This window comes from Ambystoma mexicanum, chromosome 3q (assembly GCF_040938575.1).
Source record: "Ambystoma mexicanum isolate Mex_15411 chromosome 3q, UKY_AmexF1_1, whole genome shotgun sequence".
Lineage (NCBI taxonomy): Eukaryota > Metazoa > Chordata > Amphibia > Caudata > Ambystomatidae > Ambystoma > Ambystoma mexicanum.
Genome location: NC_090926.1, coordinates 846411355 through 846426472, shown reverse-complemented (window position 1 = coordinate 846426472; position 15118 = coordinate 846411355).

Here is a 15118-nt window from a genome sequence, read left to right as displayed (position 1 = left end):
CTCAGTTTGCTTCAGTCCGGCGCTGGTCATTGTAGCAGTGTTCCTGTTGTGACTAGTCTCTGTTCCTTGTTCCTAGTTTCTGTGCTTGTACCTAGTTCCAGTTCCTTGTTCCTAGTTTCTGTGCCTTATACCTAGTTCCAGTTCCTTGCTCCTAGTTTCTGTGCCTAGTACCTAGTTCCAGTTCCTTGTTCATAGTTATTGTGCCAAGTACCTAGTTCCAGTTCCTAGCTTTTGTGCCCAGTTCCTAGTTCCTGTATCTTGTTCCTCTGTCCTGGATTTCGGATTAATGTGCTTAATTGATTTATGCTTTCTGAATTTCCCTTTCTGTCTTCCTCTGTCTGCAGACAGCCTTTCTCTGTGCTTTACTCTTTTGATGCAGCCCAGTTTGCCGGTGCTTTCTGTCCCTTTATACTGTCCTGGTTACTGAAAAGCTTGATGAATTAACCTTTACTTTTGTAGAATTAGTTTACTGCCTTTTCTCCTTGGATGGTGGGAAAGGTTTCCTTTTGTGATATCATTTTCCCTGCTCCCGATCCTACTTTATTGAGATTCCATTCCATGTTTTCCATTGCACTTCTGCATTTATTTTCCATTGATTATTAGGTGTGAGTGTTGTTGTAACTAGTTCCAGTGTGTAATCCCTTTTGTTTTCCTCACAATTATTATCACAATTCATACTTGCCCTAGACTAGGGTTTTATGTATTTTGTTATCTTTAACCCTTTGCTTTTACAGCCTTCTGGGTCCCTGTTTGATCTACAGGGTTCGTGAAATTACTGACATTCAAGTGGTCTTTCCGGTCCTCGTGAGTACTGTTTCTAAGTTCCTTATTCAGTATTTTACAGAGTGTCAGTTCACAGAATCTGTCCTTGCTTGCCCGCTATGTGGGTTTAGCGCTGTCAGTATCTGTAATAGCATAGTGGGTAAAGAGTTTGCTGACTTTCCTTTCAGTCATAAGGAGGTCCTAAGTGCTTACCCCACATCCCTTTTTTCATATATTGGTAATATTGTTTTACTTTATTTGCACTCCTGGGTTTTATATATACACAAGTATTGGGTATTATATGCACGTTGTTAGATTCAAAGTTGTTCACTGTGCAATTCTGTGCACTTTTCCCCTTGCCATAGTCAATGCCTTCTTCCTTTCTTAACACTGGAGAACCCTGATCATGTAACTAGGAAGCTGTACCACGAGTACTGGATTGAGATGATGGAGGCAGGAAGTAAGTATACGATCTAAGGCAAGAGTTTCTTGGACCTCAGAATGCGTGCTTGACCTTACAATATCTGGAAAAATGTCCATCTGACTTGCTGCGGAGTCAGTTTATGAGGTTCCGCCTTCATTTGTTTACTACAAAGGTGATATTTGGAGTTAGGAAAGAACCAAAACTACGAGATTTCAGCTGTAAACTGTATAATCAGACATGTGAGACACTGTACAATTTAATAATGTTATGCTCCAGTTTAAGGAACGTTTGATCTAATTTGATGGGAAAAGTTTTCAGTAATTACCAGACTTTGACCGCGTTGAAGTGGTGGGACATTTTAATTCAGGGAAAAAGGATTTTAATGTCCTTTGCTCTGATGGAATTTTTGAGGGAAACTATTACTCAGTTATTGTTTTATTCTTTTTTATGTCATTTAATTGCACATTTGTTGGTTCAGCAAATGTTATAATTTGTCTTTTCCCATGCCATTTTATTTTGCAGTTGTTGCCTTAGCAAAGGTTTCGTTTTAAAACCGTATGCAAATTATATTTAAAAAAATAGCCATTGTGTACATTCAGTGACTTACAAGTGTTCCCTTTCAGGGTAGACCTCAAGTACATCAATCTTTCATGGGGTGATGTTTGTGACACACTGCACCTGTATGCCAACACACCATGTAGCCTCAACTTTCCACAGCCTGGTAAAATGAGGGCCTCATCCTCTGCTAAGGAGGCAACAGTAGAGGTGAGGTGACACCTCAGGTAAGACTGCACTGCACACAGTTAAGTGATGTCTGGTGGAATGTGCAAATGATGCGTTGGCACCATAGACAAAGAGAGCAACAAACTGACATTTTTCTTGGAGCCATAACACATTGCATGGTGTGTTCTCACAACAGGCACATACAGTGGTCCAGTTCCATGGGATTTATATCATGCTGTGTGTCCATATGGCAATGAGTCATCAACTGCACATGTGACTTTCTATGTTCAGTGAGGAGAACATTGTCCATGGTGACTATCCTCCCAGCATCTGTACTCCCTGCCGTTCCACCTGCAGCATTCATGCCTTGCCATTTATTTTCATCTTTCCCAGTTTCTGCACCTTCACCTCACCACTGATGACTGTGAAGTGCTTGCAATTGTTAAGTGAGCAAGAGTGGACTCTTAGTGGCTCATTGAGTACTGCACCAATGCGCCCTTCTAGGTTTCCTTCTTGAAGATCCTGTGGGCACATATGCCTCAACAGATGTGGTATGTTAAAGGAATGTTGTCTCAGTGCCCGGTGCTGCAGAGCCACTCCTATTATGAGTCCTGTTGTTTGGCCTGTTTGTGATGTAATTGGCTTTACCATCATGGTGATTTTTGTTGGGCTAAGTCACACTTGCCAGTACATTTCTGGTGTAACTAATGTTCCTATGTTGAGCACTTGCATGATAGGTCCACTTCCAGACTGTCTTTGGCTGGTTCTGCTGGGGCAGGGATGCCCAGGAGGTTTTACCACCAGACTCTTGTTCATGTCAGTACTTATTGTATGAAGGCACGCTGCATTCTGACAGTACTCTTCATCCAAAGATATTTTTTTAAAAAGTTTATTTATCAACACCCCCATATAAGCCTGGGGTAGGCAGCACCTGAACAATTCCTTAATCCTCAGTTGTGTTTTCTGTCTTTCAGGTCAGTGAACCTTGTAGAGGCCAACTGGGGCGGTGTCTTGTTTTCAAAAAGGATTGATCATACTGCAGGCCTTTGTGTGTCTAAGTATGCAGCAGTTTATGAGTTCCTCTTCAGTGCCTGCAGTGCTTGGACTTCAGGAGGTGGACGGCAGCCCAGACCTTGGTGAGGCTAGGGCATCCTTGCAGTTTCAGATGTCCTGAGCACCAGTGAGGGGAAGGCATGTGGGAGGCTGAATATAGACATCCCTACACCTGCAAAAAGGCAGGCCTCTGTCAACAACACTGGAGCACAATTGGAACCACACTTCAGTTGACTTGTGAAAGGAGCCCTGCTGTTGCATGTTGCTCTTACCAGGCCACCCTGCACCAACACATGATTGCTTTAGTTTTCTGTTAAACACAGTAGTTTGTTTCTAATTAATAGTAGACTACCCCCGGACATCATCCGGGCCCCCTATGGTAGACAGACATACCACTTGCATACCACAGTCCTACTTTCTGACTGCTGAAGGTATGATATGATATGATATGATAGTTTATTTATATAGCGCCTATACACAATGTGTTTCAAAGCGCTTCAAGGCAAGGGAGGGAACAGGGGAAAATACAATGACATTCTTACAGGCGATGAACAGTAAGGATGTGAAATTAACTTTCGTACTCGGCCTGACGACATTTCAGATAGTGCAAGAGCTATGACATAGATAAGGAAGGGAGGGAGAGAGTGGGAGGGAAATGAAAACAGACAGGCAACTACTGTACTAGGCCTGATGACATTTCAGATAGTGCTGGAGTGGGGGGAGAACAAGTAATGGGAGGTGGGAGGAGACAGATGAGGTTGCTATCATACTAGGTCCAGGGACAATTCTGATAGAGTAAGTGCATAGAAGAAAGTAAGAGAAGGAGAGGCGAAGGGGAGGAGATAAGGAGAAAGGGAGAGGAGGAGAGAACAGAAAGTAAGCAGCCAAAAGGGTGGAGAGTGAATACAATTGTACACACAGTCCATTAGATATTTACATGGATGTGGACAACGACATAATGTGAAGTAAGTACATTGTCAAGTATGTGCAATACAATGATTCTATTCTGGATATATACCCATAAACATGCTCTGGTCGGGCCATTGATCCAAGGGCAGCACACCGAAGGAAAATGTTAATGGACACAGGATGGGAAATTACTCAATTTGCGGTACCATTATTAGCTCTGAAGTCCCTTAACGGGTCCCATCCTTAACACCTGGTTAGACCGGTGTCCTTACCGGTGCCGGTAATCCCTTACCACCTACCTCGTAATGAGGCCCTTTGACTGCGTTGAAGTGGCGGGACATTTTAATTCAGGGGGAAGGGACTCAGGCCATCAAGCGCAATCAGGGCAGAGCTTGTCTCAGGAGGGTAGGCCACCTCAGGGGGAAGGGACTCAGGATCAGAAGAGGGGAGACACTCTGGAGAGATACAGCAGGGAGGGAAACCAAGACTTCTGCAGCCAGACAGGGCCAACCAGGATCAGGCGAGCACTATCTCTATTGTACCTCAGTACGACTCTGTGAATCCATTGGAAAGGATGAAAGGTAAATAGGAGAAACTCCTTTACATGTAGCGTAGGAGCAGGGCACCATGACTGGAAGCAAACAGGCTGACTGCAGGGATTATAAACCTGTTGCAGAGCAACCTGAACACCACCTGTTGGAGAAAGTGGGATCTAGACAGCCTTCCCCAATGATGAGGGATCAAAGCACAGAGAGCTGTCAAAGTTGTGTTTCAGTACCTCTCCCCGTCCCTTCTGGACGATTTTCCCCGAAAAAAGGACAAAGTGTTGTTCCCCAGCACTTTTGACTGGCATCCATTGTGGGGATAGAATAAGAACACTTGAAACAGGTGATTCTCCTCAAGCCATCAGGCCAACATCCTTCTGACAAATGAGAGAGATTGCTATCTGCTTGGTGTAGTCCATGGAAACCACATCCCCGTTGCCCAGGAATTGAACAACTAAAGGTCTCAAGTTACACATGGCCATTGGGTCCACATAGAACATGCCTGCCAAGTCTCCTTGCACTTATAACCATTGTAGGGCCAACAAACCCTTCCTGCTGATAAAGCCCCTTATCCTGTTCTGCAGTTGCAAAGCGCTGTAATGTAGTAAGGAGATGCTTCCTATGTGTGCATCATAAAGACCCCATACAAATATCCAGTATCTGAGTAGGGACCATCATAGACATCTGTGTGTTCACTACCCAACCTACCCTTTCCAGGAATTCCTGTAAAATAGTTGGTTCCTGCAGGCAAGGGATGATGAGGGGGCATCCAGTAACGGGTTTTCCTGATAGGGGTGAGGATAAATGACCTGGGAGTGGAGGGCTTCTATCAAAGTAGTCAGGACCTTTGTGAAGAACCTCAGAGCAGGGCAGTGTCCAAAGATCTGCAATAAGAAAGGAAACTGTCCCTTCCCCACCACAAACCTGAGGAAACACCTGCACCATACTTGGATTGGGTTGTGGAAGTAGACATCCCTGTGATCAATACCAAAGAGGATGTCGCCCCTTCGCAATAAATGGTATGATACTCTGAAGAGTCTCCATCTTGAAGGGTATCCTCCTGACATGAAGGTTCAATCTCTTGAGGTCCATGGCAGTCCACCGCTACCCAGAGGGCTTCAGGAAACAACCGAGAATCAAGTACATGCCCAGTCCATGGTCTCTGCCTCTTCTGTACACTGGCTGGATTGCATTATTTCAAAGACGCAGTTGGATTTCCTCCTGAGAGCCATAATCTTCACAGGATATCTGGGCCACAAAGTAATCACCCACTCTATATCATTTGTTTACAGTTGCCAGGACAAAGGTATCACTGATGTAGTCTTCCCAGGTAGAGTTGCACAGATAGAGGATGTCCACCTCAAGATATGGCATGCTTGGTCCCGGGCTCCTTGAGTCAGGAAGTGATAGCAATAGGAATAGCGTGGTGTTTGATGGACTTAGGCCCTCCTCTACCATGTAATCTGTCTTGCAAGGATCCACTTGGAGCCGGAACATATGTGTTTGCCTGGTATGTGTAGGGAGCCTTGGTTTGGCCTTGTTTAGGCTTGGGATCCAAAAGCGCACTTTTTAGCTTGTTTGCCCAGTTAGTCAATCTTTGGACAAAGAGCTTCTGGCACTAAAAAGGGAGACACACTAAGATGGGATTCTGTGATGCTTCCCCATTCCTCTCTTCGAGCCAGTATTTATTGCCATCTTGCAGAATTGACTGACACAGCACCTATTGCATTTTGTTCAAGGTAATATCTAAAGAGATCATTATCTTCTTCTCTGATTTCAAGAAGGTCCTCACAGTACTGCCCTGCTCTAGGGTTAGCTGGGCCAAGTCATGGTTGGAACCCCTGGTTTACCCAGTTAAAGTCAGCGAATGACCCTCCACAGATTCAGTTTTGTTCTGGAATTGAGAAGCCGCTTTGGGCCTAGCAGGTGACGTGCTTCGCTAAGACACAATGCAGTGTGGAGCTGGTTTAGATGCAGTGCAATAGTTTGCCTAGTATGCATTGTCTTAAAATCCTTAAGGAGTGACATAACTGGAGCAAGCTCTCAACTTGAGAGGAAGCTGGCAGTCCCATAATCCCTCTTTAGGGTGGCCTCAACCCCTTTATCCACTAGATCAGAGGGTGTTGTGTCTTCGTTACCTATGGCGGAATGCCATGCGAAGGACGGCAGAATCAGATTAACCTAAGCACATAGGGGAATTTCTGGTCTAAGCCCTGTAGAGGGAGAGGTTTAGAGGACCTCTTGGGAATGATGCATTCTCATGCTCCTGCTAACATCCCAGATATTCTGCAGGGCAGGTAGGCCAGAGTTAGGAACTGGAACATAACAGATGTAGGCATCAGGAACACGCTCAGGATAGGGGGTGCCCAAAGATCGGATAGGTTCATATTATAGAGCAGGTGCATTGCAACCTCATCCATGATCTGCTTCCTCAGAAGATTTCCAGCTATAACCCGCTTGTCCTCAGGCAGTCCTGGTGGGTTGGAGAGTAATCTGGCTGAGACACACCCAGAGGGACAGCAGTTAGTGGGGGCACCGGGCAGCAGGTGAAATTAAAGTGAGCCAGGCATGAATTGCTGTACTAACTGTCTCCATGTTTATAGCTCTAGGATGTATCACATAGATAGCAAGTGAGAATGCCAGCTCTGAGGAAGATAGTCCAGACATATATGGCTCCAGAGGCCTTCTGGGGCTCTACAAGGAATGGGCGTGGTATGACAGTCTCTCCAGAGGCCCACTCCCAAATCCCTGGACCAGGAGTGAGAACAGAATCTGTGTTCTGTATAAGGGACTCACTTCAGATGCCTGAATGTTCTCCAGCCCCTGGCACAGTACGCTTAGCTGCTGTAGAAGTACAGCGGGCCAAGCCAAGCTCATCTACCCAAGCTCCTTACCGTAAATGGCCTGCCTTTCCTGCCACAGGCACTGTGGAGACTCCTCCCCTGCCTTCAGTCTAGTGCCCATCATCTGCCATCCAGCCCAATGCACCTAAACCATACACACAAATTGGGACAGCACAGTGGGACGAGTACCTGCTCTAGCAGGGAAGTTATAATAAAATAATGGGAATACAATCTGGCAATTGGCCTGTCTCCATGGACACAAGAAACAAACATGAAGTGACGTGAGTGGGGACTCCCCCTAATTCCCTCCCCACTTCATGGTAGCGCTCAGGATTACCCCAATCAGGGGAACTGATTGCATTTGATATGCTGAGAGTTGCATCACATGAGGCAAAAGCCTCACAAGATAAGGACTGGTAAGCGGACGATGGACAATGAGTAATTACAGTCACAGGGAACCTTCATAGTGCAAGTACTGTGATGAAGAAGAGTTGAATAATGGGGATTACTGGTACATGAGTGTCACAGAGTGCCTTCATAGTGTCAGTACTGTGACGAGGAAGAGTATGTGTAGGAGTAATGGGGATTACTGTTGGAAGAATGTCACAGGCACATTCTTATGGAAAGTACTACGACCAGGAACAATAGGCGTAGGTTTAATGGGGATTACCAGTGCATGGATGTCACAGAGCGTCTTCATAGTGTAACTATTGTGATGAGGAAGAATAGGAGTTGAAGGAATGGAGATTAGTAGTAAGTAATCCAATCATTCATTCTGTCTGATTGTGCTGCACAATCACCTGTTTTGCAATCCCCCCTCCCACACAATGCAGATTGACAGCACTATCTGCTTCTGCACTGGGGTCATGTTTTAGGTATGACCTGCATAACGGATTTTCCTTTGCACCGTTTGAATTCTGGGCTGACTTTATTCTGTGACTATGCTGCTGCGCTATAGGTTTGCAAGGTGCAATCTTAGCAGAGGTGCTAAGTCTATGCTCTATGTTTGCACATTGTTTCTAAATTAGGCCCATGATAAATATTTATTTATTTATTGGGTATTTATAAAGCACCTATACAGCAATGGTGTTTCAAGGTGCCACAAGGCAATACAAAGGGGTGAGGGACAGGGAAGAAAATAACAATAACGGTCCTACTAGGTCTTGTGTCATTCGGACCATGCAAGTGCAGTAACAAGATGTGCAGGGGTCATTGGGGGGGAATGCCGGTAGGGGCGGAAGGTATAATGCTAGGGTGGGAAGGAAGTGCGGGGCAAAGTGCAGGCATACATGTGCAGGCGGGGAGGACAGGAAGAACAGGGCCCCTGGGACTAGGCCCCTGGGACTAGGCAAGCGCTAAGAGGGGGCCAGGTGGGCAAGTGGCAGGGGATGCAAGGAGTGAATACCACAAGCTAAATGCGAGGACAGGGGTAGACCAAGCTCAGTGGGGATGCACACCCTGCCAGGCTTGTCAGGGGAAGGGGGCCCAGAAGGGCAAGTGCATGTTAGGGGGGGTGCTGGGTTAGACTGGGCAAGGAGGACCTAGTGCCCTGTAGGACTCAGAAGGGACCAGGCAGTCAGTCAATGCTGCATAACAGATTTTCCTTTGCACCCAAGCGAGTCCCGTCAAGTCCCGTTTTGCCACGACTCTCTCTTCCTACAGCTAAGGATTTGTGCAAGCGTTGCAAGCTCTGGACTCCAGCTACCATAAGGCTGCCCGGGGCTCCGCGGGATTCTGCTCAGCTTCTAATAACTAGTCTTTGCACTCCTTTGGGCTTTAAAATAGCTCTGTTGTGGTCCGCATTGCCCAATAACTCGGCTGCGCACACATCCCATATTTGGACATATGGCTGATAGATCAAACGGACCTTATCACCTCACTACAGCAATGCCTGACAACATAATGCAACGCATATTGTACGAATCACAGTCTATCCATGAAGAACGGCTAACAGATGCTGTAGACATTAACATGTGTTCTACCCCCATTTCATCTAACTTTCCGTTCTAAACCTAAAGCGCAGAACAAGAAGAAAATGGCTGTCCTGAACAATGTTGATATTCGAAAATATGGATTTGGAACAGTGGGGCAATTTGATTCGGCGGACATGCCTACTGCAAATGCACCTCCAGCAATCTCTACAAATGGCGCTGCAGCTTTCAACTCTGATGTGCGGACATGTGATCATGTTCCGCATGGTACAGATGATATTTCACAGACGGAAGGAAACTCCAAAAGGACAAAAAATCCTACTTCCCTGTCAGACACTATGCTTTTGAGAAATGCTTTATCTGGAGCTCTGTGCCCAGTGATTCCAGCCTCGCCCAAAACCTCTAAAGAGGCTGCGATTCATTTGAATTCTACTAACTCATGTTTCTCGGCCAGTGCAGATGGCTCCAATTTGTCACAATCGCCTGATATGCTTCTGCAGTCCAGCTGTAACATATCAGTTCTGGATGTATCTGCCCCTCGTAGGACCAATGATGTTCCACAGACCCTGTCAAAAACCTCTAATACCCCTAAAACCTCTCTTTTAACTCTTGAGGTTATGAATATTGCTCTTATGGCCTTTGCCAAATTATTTGAGTCAATTGATGGCACTCTTAAAAGTCTCACAGACAACTTTGATTTACTAAAACTTGACCAATTGAAATTGACCACCGAGGTCGATCGTTTGTGAGGTGAGTTTAATGAAAAACTCAATAACGCTCTCGACCTACAAAACGATATAGTCCAGTTTCTGGCCGAGAAACAATTTGATAATGTGAAAAAGAGTATGGTCTGTATTGATGCGTCCACTCAAACATTTAAAAATGTAGATTGCCAAATTGTGGAAATCATTTCGGACTCTCAAATTGGTCAGCAGGTACCATCAGTTACACATTCATCTAAAACCAAAACACTTGTTCCGTTTGTCGCAGGAATCATGACTGAAAAAAGTGTAGCGATAAACGCCAATGCCTCCCCACATGTTGAACCTCAATCTAATCCTGCAGATAAAACCTCATGCATTGACCATACTTCGAAATCCACGTATTCTGTCTTTGATTTGAGAGCTGCAAATCAAGCGGCGGCTTTGAAGCCAAAAATAAAGAAGCTGCCAGTTCAAAAGCAATCGAAGAACGTTAAAGCTTCGAAACTGGTGGTTTCATCATCAACAAAACAATTTATCAATAATCTAACATGTCCTAACAGCAGATCTCAAGTGGCCTCGAGCACTATAACAAAAAAATATGTTGCGCTGGCCAATTTGAAAAAATATAAACACCTTGATTTTTGTCACTCTCCGAGAGTGATCATAGATCATCCTCCTTTAGATGAATTGATTAAATTAGCTGAAGGTCACCAACCTCTTAAACAATCCAATTCCAAGGGCATACCTTCAACCACCACGCCAAACCATCCATGTGTTGCATTAAATATCAACAGTGAAGTTCCCGACGACACTGTGGCGTCAAGGCAAGTTCTGAGATGGGAAATTGACATATACCTCGAGCATCGAAAATGTGATCCTCCTAGTTTTCCCATTATAGCAAATGGTCTGGCCAAAAGTTCCATTGCTACTACAACTGCACCTTTGTCAGCGATGACTCTCACAGAAAGTAAGAACCTTATACCCAAATGAGTATCCTTTGCTGAATCTGAGTATCAGGATGCTCAAGGTTCGTCACAGGATCATGCAAATAACGGTAATTTCTCGCAAACTGATCTTGGAGAAATTAAAGACTCCATTGCTCGCCTGTGGCTTCTAAATTCGAGACCAAATAATGTATTGCCTTTAAAAAAAAATGTTTTTGACAAGACTTATACAAATTCACAGGCCATGAATAGTCGTGCATCTACATCATCAAGCACATTGTCTTCAAGACAGACGATATCAACTGCAAAAAAGTTCACTCTTAAATTGGAAACTAGACATTCCTTGTTACTGAGTTGTCGTCAGGATGTTGCCTCTTCCTATATCATGAACCGACTAAGTATTCTCAAACTTTTCTCTGACACTACTACACTGAGGGAAATTGAGTCCGATGACCTTGATCAAATTGAATTCCCAAATAAGGATGACCTTAGCACAGTCCTTATTTGGACCCGTTCATTGATCATACGTAACATCATTTGGGCAGCACAGGAGGCCCTATTCAATTTGGGTTTTGTGATCTCGCTAAATAAGGATGCAAAATACCCTCTAAAATCATGTCTGAAGCCCTCCCAAAAATCCCTATCTTATACACTGAGACATACTGCTGGAGAGAGCGTATCTAGCCAGAATGAATATAGTCATATTACACGAGTATAACTAGAGCGGGACGAAGAGCAGGTGTGTTTGTCTGTAATTAGCTGGAACACATGAGGATTTAGGCATCTCATTAACAACTCAAAGAGCGTCCTGTGTGGTGGTTTTGATCTAATATTCCTGCAGGAAACTTGGCTTTCCATTCCTCCTACGTGGAATAACTATAGCATACAATTAGAACCAGCCTTATGAGCCACCAAAGGAAGGCCAATGTCAGGTCTTCTCACTGCTACAAACACACTAGCTAACATACAATTAGTTCCACTGTCTTCGACCAACTCCTTCACTCAATGCTCCTATATCAGCATTAATTCCTTCAAAATTGCTTGTGTCAACATATATTGGAATCCTTTGGGTATTACAACTGCATTGTTTCTTAAAAATCTAACAACTGTTTTGGAGAATATTATCTTGGTACATGATATTACATATATTATTGTTGCTGGGGACTTGAATTTACATCTTCTGAATGGGGACCCAGCAAAAAAACAAGAACGAGTGGAACTATGGAACACATTTCGGAAAGTTTGGAATTTGGTTATGCTAAATGGCACGAGCGTGGCTGATTCCCCTCCCCTTGCAACTTGGTTCAGTAGAAAGCAGTCTGTTATAATTGACTACATTTTTGTTTCAAGAAGTCTCTTTGAACGCACCACTGATTTTACAGTCAAAACATCTGAACACAGTGACCATCGGCCTTTGACCTTTAAGCTCATGCTATCTCTTGCTCCTTGCCCGCAGAGACAGACATTTATGGGCTCGGTCCATACTAACAACTCCCTGAATCGGTTGAAATGGTCTAATCAATCATTGGTGTGTTATCGTGACCACTTAAAAATCTGTGCGAAAGAAGGTATTGACTCTCCCAACGCAAATACTCTGGTTCCCTTTCACTTAATGCAATTGTATGCTACTAAGCAGAACTCTAACTTAAACATAACTCAAGTGTCTGATAATGCAGTCCGCCTTAGGAAAGCTTTGTTCAGGAAACAGAAGAGACAAGTCCAATGCCTATTACCGGCAGTGAAAGCAGCTGCTCTGAGAACCATCAAAACTGCCTATAAAAATTGGATGCGGGAATACAACTTCACTAAATATCAAAAAGATGGTGAATCTATGTTAAACTATATCCAAGGCAAGAAGACGGCTCAAATTTGGCAACTGATAAATTCAACCACCAAGACACCACAACTTACTTCCCAAATAAATGGTGTATTGAAAAATGATTGGATGCTCCATTTCCCGTCTCTGTATGCCGCTCCTTCCGGCCTGAGTCCCTTGACATGCCCCCGACAGATTTCAATCTTAATTTTGGTGAGGATGACATTCTCTACTTCATCAACAAAGCTAGCATGTCTCGGGCCCCTGGTCCGGATGGACTCTCAAATGCTACACTAAAAAAGAATGTTGACCTTTGGTCCTCCATCTTATACATAATATTTCGGTTAATTATTCGTTACCAAGAACTCCCGAAATTTGGACGCATTCAATCATTGTCCCCATCCATAAAAAAGGAAATAGACAAAATCCCATGAGTTACCGTCCCATTGCCCTTTTAGATGTTCCCAGAAAAATCTTTTGCAGACTAGTCCTGCGTGACTTAAATTCCTGGTCAGTCTTAACCCATCGAAGAGAGCCATTCCAAACTGGTTTTGTTTCAGGATTAGGCACTGCAATTTATCTCACTCTTCTTAATTCCATCAAATCATTTTACGCCATATGGAAGCAACCACTTTATGTTGCTTTTGTTGACTTTCGTATGGCCTTTGATTCAGTAGATAGAGTTCTGCTCATGAGGAAATTGCTATAATATGATTGTCCTAAATCATTGATAAAAATTGTGAGTCTGTTACACTCAAATACATCTGTAAAATTGAATTAAATTGAACATGGAAGGCCTTCTCTGAAATATTATTCCAACTGCAAGAGGTTTGAAGCAAGGATGTATTCTTGCTTCGACTTTGTTCAATTTATTTTTACTAGACATAGCTGATGCATTTGCCGCAGCTCTTTCCGACTCCCCGAAGATAGGGAATCAGGTCATAGCATGGCTCTTGTATGCGGATGATTTAGTCTTGATTTCCCAAACTCCATCTGGGCTACAAACTCTCCTTGATGTACTTGACCAGTATGTCTCAAGAAACAATCTAACTGTGAATCAAAACAAAATACAAATCATTATCCTGGGTAAACCTAATCCTCACAAAACAAGTTTCAATGGTCAATATGTAGCCATAAGCTACAAGTGGTCTCTGAATATAAATATTTAGGGATGAATTTTAACAATTTCACATCTGAAAAACCACTTGAAGTAACAACGAGAAACAAACAAAAAATGCTGACCGCTCAGGCAAATATTGTTCATGCTAATATTGGCAAATTCACCTGTGCACCTATAATGTCTTTTTACCAGCAAAAAGTGATACCAGTGATACCAGTCATCACATATGGGATGGAATCTGTGTTACCTAGACCTGCTGCATTTTGGAATCAGTTAGAAGCCAAATTTTGAAAAACTTTACTAAATCTTCCAAAAAGTACTCCTGGTATGCTTCTAAAATATGAACTTGGTCTTCTATCGATTCACGCACAAGTGACTTGGAAAATGTGTACATTATTTAGAAAATGCATTATGGGAGTATCTAATCGAGATAGTTTAGCAATTCTGGCCGACTATTTGTTAACCTCAATGCATTTATTCCCATTGAAATGGAGAACACATACTATAAATGCCCTTGCAGATGCAGACATTTCGATTGATCTCCTTATCACAAATCCAAATCGAGCCAAGTCCAAACTCTATCAATTTGACTGGTCATTGACTCAAGAAAAATGCCTTAAGCTCAAAGACTTCGACAGGAATCCTTTTGGTCATAAACAACTACGCACAATGGCTGACTATCTTGTAAGATGCCCATCCCCAATTTAAGACTGAATATCTTAAGATTACGTCTTAACTTGTGGCCAGGAAATGAAATTCTGGTAAAACGAGGTCTTGTCAAAAAAGAATTAAGATATTGTCGCTTCTGCTAGGATACATCTATCACAGAATCCCTGTGTCATATTTTTTTTTATACAGTTTGTTACAAACTTTTTAAAGATGAAAAACTTAAAAAAAACATAAAAAAAAGAAAACTTAGATCCTCACGGGCGCTCATTATGTTCTACATAAGAACTCGTTATACACACATTTATGTTTCTACAACGAGCGCTCAGAACACTTGCACTCGAATTTTGATATTCTTCTCATTTCATCCTTTCTTCTCTTTCGTACGATTTACTCTTGTCTACAGATTATTTCCACTCGTAACAGTCAATGACTGTCATTATCTTCTATCAATAGTTTCTGTAGTTTTTCAAGATAAAGTGTTATGGTTACAGTCTGTCTCTGTGTGTCATCATTGTGGAGTTTGATCCACCATTCTTCGCAGCTATATGTTGTAAATTTTACCAGTTCCTCTCCTAGGTGTTTTGTTCTTAAGTCTTTGAGCTTTGGACATTCTAGTGCAAGATGTTTCAATGTTTCCTCAGAATTGGTACAGAAACGACATCGATCGTCTTCACT